This window comes from Orycteropus afer, unplaced genomic scaffold (assembly GCF_000298275.1).
Source record: "Orycteropus afer afer isolate SDZICR_OR568_19922 unplaced genomic scaffold, OryAfe1.0 scaffold00786, whole genome shotgun sequence".
In the NCBI taxonomy this organism is placed as follows: domain Eukaryota; kingdom Metazoa; phylum Chordata; class Mammalia; order Tubulidentata; family Orycteropodidae; genus Orycteropus; species Orycteropus afer.
In genome coordinates, this window is record NW_006922373.1 from 749,952 (window position 1) to 756,685 (window position 6,734).

Here is a 6,734-nt window from a genome sequence, read left to right on the forward strand (position 1 = left end):
TCCCACTCAGTTAGACACAAATTACAATTGAATAACCATCAAAAAACTAAACGCCCATGGATGAAAAACACACCATGTAATCACACAGGAACAGTAATCAAAAAAAGAAAAAAGGGAAAAAAAGAAGAAAAAACAAGAAAACCTGCAATATCTGGGAATAGGGCACTAAGAAAAAAAAAAGTAGGGAAGGAAGGAGAATAACAAATGGAGAAAAAAATAGGAAAAATGCAAGAAGAAAAACAAGGAACAGGGTTAATCATGAGAAAAAAGGGGGAAGAGAAAAACAAACAAACAAACCTTAAATTAAAAAAAAAAAAAAAAATTTCAACCAAGGACAGGGAAAAGGAAAAATGCTGAAAACTAGGACCTGGTAGGGGAAGATGAATAATAATAAAAAGGACAAAAGTATTAATAATATTAGTTGTTTTAAAACAGACAAATACAAGCAAACTAATCACCAGAAAAAAGAAAGTGAAAAAGAAAAAAATCAAAATAAAAAAAGAGAAAAAAAAAGTCGGTGGAGGACAGGGCAGGGCGCCCAGGCTCCATCTGAGCACTCAGACTGTGATGGAGTTCCTGTAGGCCACACCTCCTTTCACCAATGAAAACAAGTGTTTTATTTGAATTTTCTCTCTCCTCCTGTGAGTGAATAGCACTCTGGTGGAATAGTGTCTAAGGCATTTTACTGCTAACCAGAAGTTTGGAGGTTCAAACCCACCAGGCACTCTGCAGAAGGAAGACTGAGCAATCTACTTCCATAAATATTTACGGCCACCGAAACCTAAAGCGGGTGGCTGTGAGTCAGAATGGACTCTATGGCAGTGAGTTTGGTTTTTGGTAACCCATCCCCCCAGCCTGTGGGTGATGATACGATTTGACTTTGTGATGAGCACCTTGAAGACCCAGTCCCTCCCTTTCCCTATGTTCTTAAATGTTCTCAGGCTCACCCAACTTTCTGTGTAAGACACGTAGAGACCCACATTTCAAAGCTTGCAGTTTTAGAAAACTATTACATGATTACTGTCATTTCCTTCCTTTGAGATTGAAAAGATTAAGCTCACAGTCAGCTGCTTGCTAATACAGTGCAGGCCTGTTTTGCCTTTCTCTATATAACTAAAGGAGTAGCCTATTGGGAAGCAGCATGGTGCAGTGTAGTAGGAAGACTGCAGGCTTTTATACTAGGCTGAAATGGGCTTGAATCCCTCCACCTATCCCATTTAATAGCATATGTAAGAGAAATAAATCTCAGCTCTAACAGTTATGAGGTGTGTGAACCTGAGCACATTAGATCACCTCTATGAGCTTCATTTTCCTCATTGGAACTCTCATAGGACTTTATCTCCACGGGATGCGGTTCTTTCTACCTGGCTTTTTATTTTTCTATTACCAAATTATGAAATCCTTTTTCTCCTTCCCTTGCATTTTGTTTATTTATTCAATGTTGTTGTTGTTGTTGTTGTTATATACCGTCAAGTCGGCCCTGACTCATAGCGACCCTTCCTTGGGTTTTCGAGGCAGTATCACTACAGAAGTAGATTGCCCAACCCTCCTTCCGAGGAGTTTGAACCGCCAGCCTTCTGGTTAACAGTCAAGTGCCTTAGGCACTATGCTACCAGCGCTCCTATTATTTATTCAATAATAAGTGCCATTTGTTGAATGAATGGAGAGATGATCCTAAAGAAAATGGGGCCTGTCTCCATTATCTAGTGCAGCTATAACAAATACCACAAGTGGGTGGGTTTTAACAAACACCTTTTCTCACAGTCTACTTTCTGTAAAGATTTACAGCCTTGGAACCTGATGGGGGCAGCTCTGCTCTATTCCATTGGGTCTCTCTGAGTCAGAATGGGTTTTGGAAAAGGCTCAGAGAAGACAGAGTGAGAAAACGTGTGTGGAGACAGTGAAAGCTTTGCAGGCTCATCAAATTGAGTACATTATATGGTGCTTACATTTGTATTCCGTTTATTTTCAAAGGTATTCCACATTGGTGCATACTTGTGAGGAAAATGCTTTTGAAATAAAATGATGAAGAATACTTTTATGAATAGCTTTCAGTCACCAAAAATCCTTCATTCCTTCAGTGGACATCTATTAAGTGCATACTGTATATCAGGCATAATGCTAGAAACTGGGGCATGAAGCTCACAGTCTGATCAGGAGAGACAAACAATTATAATATAATATGGGTAATATAATATGGGTAATACAGCAGTGATTGAAACAGAAGGGTAAGGAAGCCCAGAGAGCAGAGTTGTAATTTTTTTCTAGTCTTGAGGAAAGCTTTAAGAAAACATGACATTTGAGGTGCACTTCCGGTAAGATGGAGGAATAAGCAGACAAGCGACACAGACCCTCTTCAACAAAGAAAAGAAAAACCAATTGACAGAGATACAAAAGATAATCCTGGAACCCTGAGCTTTGAAAGGAACTATACAGAAGTGGATTAGGCACCTTGGGACTTACAATGGATTTAAGTTAATGGCCTGCCATGTGGTTTGGTAACATTGGGACTGTGCCTTTTTACTTGTCAACCTTGGGGTTTCTCAGCCTCAGCAGCCAGCAGCTGTCTGTGTGAAGAAATGCCTCTAGCTCCAGTGGGCCGGGAGCAGGAGGCAGAGCTGGACTCCAAGGTTGAGGGGCTTTTACCCAGTCCCTAGAGTCCGGCACTTTGAACTTGGACTCAAAGCCTCCAAATTGTAAGAATAAACTCCTGTTTGTTCAGGCCATCCCATTTGTGGTATATTCTTGTCAGAGCGGCCCTAGGTAACCAGAACAGTTACCTACAAGGAGCAACCAATAAGACTAAGCTCGGATTTCTCGATTTCTTGACTGAAACCATGCAGGTGAGAAGACAATGGGATGGTATATATAAAACCCTGAAAGAGAAAAATTTCCAACCAAGAATTATGTACCCAGAAAAATTGTCCCTCAAATATGATGGTGAAATTAGGATATTTCCAAATAAGTAGAAATCAAGGGAATTTGTTAAACCAGACCAACCTTACAAGAGATGCTAAAGGGAGCCCTTTGGACAGAGAAGCAACAACAAACAACAACTGACAACTAACACACATGATGATATAACTCAGAAACTAACCCAGATATGGAAGTATCCAAAGTAAATAAGCTTACAAGATTGTAAACAGGGAACCAGAGACATCAACTAACAAATGAGGACAACTACAGACCAAAAAGAGGGAAAAAACTGTGTTGTTACAGAACTCTAGATGGTAGGGAAGTCAAAACAACTACAAGATAGAATGGACTGTTCTAAACTTGAGAAGGAAACTATAAATCACAGGGTAACCACAAAGAAAAATGATAAACCTTTATATCAAAAAAGAGGACCAGCATAGATATTCAGCAAATACTAAAACAATAGCAATGAAGGAAGTGGTAACACGATTCATAAACAAAACGAGCTCAGCATAGAAAATTATATGAAACAAAGAAATCAATACCACAAAAAAAGCACATAACAAAAATGACAGCAACAAATTTATATTTGCCGATAATTACGTATCTGGCAAGGGACTTATCTCTAAGATTTATAGTGGAAGAGTGGATGACCAATCTATGATACATACACATAATGGAATGCTATGCAGCACTAAAGAATAATGTAGAGTCTGTAAAACACCGCATAATATGGATGAACTTGGAGGACATTATGCTGAGTGATGTAAGTCAATCAGAAGGACAAATATAGTATTAGTTCGTTGTTGTGGAGGGTCAAGGAAAGGTTTATATATGGAGGGAAACTTTCTTTGGTGGTTGCCAGAGGTAGAAATGGAGGGAAGGAAACACTGAAAAAAAAAAATGCATTGACCCATGTCACTTTAGTTTTGTGTATTTCACTGTACATAAATTATATTTCAATAAAATGCATTAAAAAAAATGACATGACATTTGAGAAGGGCATTGAAGGATGAATAGAAGTTTGTTCCATTAGTAAATACAATACCTTCACCCAAAACTGGTTGGAATATTTTGATCCAGAGTAATCAGGTGTTTACGTGGATTATGTCTAAGATTTCTGTATGCATCTCTAGGAAAGTACAAAGACAAAAGGAATTCCTGGATGGTACCTAAGTCTTTCTGTAACACTTGAGCAAGTAACCAGTACATCATATGTCCAACAAAATGAAATATAAAATACTGCTGACACCCACCAGCCACACCTCGGAAGGAAGATGGGGCAATTTACTTCCGTAGTGATATTGCCTCGGAAACCCAAGGAGAGGTCGCTGAGTTGGGCGTGACTTGACTGCACGTAACAACAACACCTAGAGTCCTAGAAGACATGAGCAATCGCATGATGCTTAGGCAGTGATGCAGTTCTGAATATCTTTACTGACGGACTTCTTAGCATTTGTGGAGTGTCTAGACAAAAGTAACAAGTCCTTCACTACCAAGATAAAATACAAAAAGGAGGCAGTGCTCTAACAGAGTCTCAAAAATAAAAGGGGTTTTGAGAATTGCTGTTGTAGTGGAATGATTAAAACAAATGTAGGGTTTTCCTCCCTTCTTCTTTATTTTTTAGTTTGAATGAATACATAGCAATTGTCCACATTTCCAGCAGTAAAGGGTCAGCTCATGTTTGCTGACCCTTCCAATGCCTACAGGAGCTCTGGTAGCATAGTGCCTAAGGCACTTGACTGCTAACCAGAAGACTGGAGGTTAAAACCCACCAGCTGCTCCTCGAAAGGAAGGTTGGGCAATCTACTTCTGTAGTGATACTACCTCAGAAACCCAAGGAGAGAGGTCGCTATGGTTAGGTCCGAATCAATGGCACTTACCAACACCACCACCAATGCCTACATGGAGCCTAGAGCAGAGTGTTAAAGGTAAACTAAGTTTGGAAATACATATTCACCCAAGGGTCCCTCTTATTTATATGCTTCCTGTATTTGTTTCCCAGATCTGCCATAACAAATGACCACAAACCAGTTAGTTTAAAACAACAGGTATTTATTTGTTCATAGTTATGGAGGCGAAGGTCCTAAATCCAGCTACTTACAAGGTCATGATTCCTCTAAAGGCCCTAGAAGACCATCTTTCCTCGTCTTCCTAGCTTCTGGTGGTTGCCACCAATCCGTGGCATGGAATTGGCATGCAGGAGTCACTCTAATTGCTGCCTCATCTGCACATGGGTTTCTTCCCTCTCTGTGTCTGCATCTACATTGCCCTCTTCTTACAAGGACACCAGTCACCCTAATTCAATGTGGCCTCATCTTAACTCGTTTACATCTGCAAAGACCTATTGCCAAATAAGGTAACATTCACAGATGCTGCTGCACATGAATTTGTAGGGGGCGGGGCACTGTTCAACCCAATACACTTCCCTTATCAATTTTGATTCAAGTATTCATCTGCATAGGTAGCATAGTGGCTAAAGAACTTGACTGCTAACCAGAAGGCTGGCGGTTCAAACCCACCAGCCACTCCTCGGAAGGAAGGTTGGGCAATCCTACTTCCGTAGTGATACTGCCTTGGAAACCCAAGGAGGGGTCGCTATGAGTTGGAACACAACAACAACAACAGTAAAAGGTAACATTTTCATTTCAAATGGTACTTTTGTTTATCTGCATTCTTTGAGACAACAGTTGCTCAGTTTAATGATCAACTGTCTAATTTTTTTGCTATCTTTAGGAGCTCTGGTGGTGTAGTGCCTAAGGTATTTGACTGCTAACCAGAAGGCTGGCAGTTCAAACCCACCAGCCACTCCTCGGAAGGAAGACTGGGCAATCTACTTCTGTAGAGATACTGCCTCAGAAACCCAAGGAGGAGCCACTGTGAGTCGAATTGACAGCAGTGAGGTTTTTTTTGTTTTTTTTTTTTTAAATGTAAAAGTAAATTCTAATTCCTAAGGTATTCTAACAAGGATCTGATTTGAAAGAATTCTCCTACCACAACTTTTAGCTGACCTGTTACCCCCTTTGACCTTCGTTCTTGAAATGTTGAATAGCAGTTTCCATGGAAGTAGTCCCTTTTACAGTTTTACTCTGAGTTCCTCAGAAGGACACTTCCGCTTTTACTTTTAAAGCCTGCAAGCGTTTAAAATGAAGGTCTTGTGGTAAAAAGGAAAAACCTTCATAATAGATTTTGAGGCTGTAGTAACTGAAATGCCAGCTTTTAGCCCTGCTAACGATGACATCAACAAGGAGCTATGAATGAACATGTGACCTTTTATGCTATCCTTATGACTTGTGTGATCGACACATGAGGCAGGGCTCTCTTAACTGGTGGGAGTTAAGAACGCTATGAAAAGAGACTTCTTAAAGAAATAAAATTTCAAAAACACAAGAAAATTCCAGATGGGGAGAACAGAAAGGCTTGAATGATAGAACTGAGAAACCTCTTTGGGATATTAGACCTAAAATGTTTGCGCAGGAAAGTGAGAAACTAGCTCAAGGAGATTTCTGAAGTTGAGAATCCAGCAAATGTTTGTGTGTAGGTTTCTAGTGATCTGGAGAAAAGCAGGGAAACCTGCAGTTAAATACATTGGAACATTCAGGAAGGAAGAATCCAGTAGATTAGGTGGTCAAGGACCGGATCTAACTTGAACTAGGGCATAAAGTTCCAGGAGGGGAAAGGACTGTCTCATTTATTGTCAGATTCCCCATGCTTAGCTTGTTGTTGTTGTAGAATGCCAAGTCAATTGAGACTCAGCGATCTTATAGGACAGAGTAGAAATGCCCCATAGGGTTTCCTGGGCTGTAGTCTTTATGGAA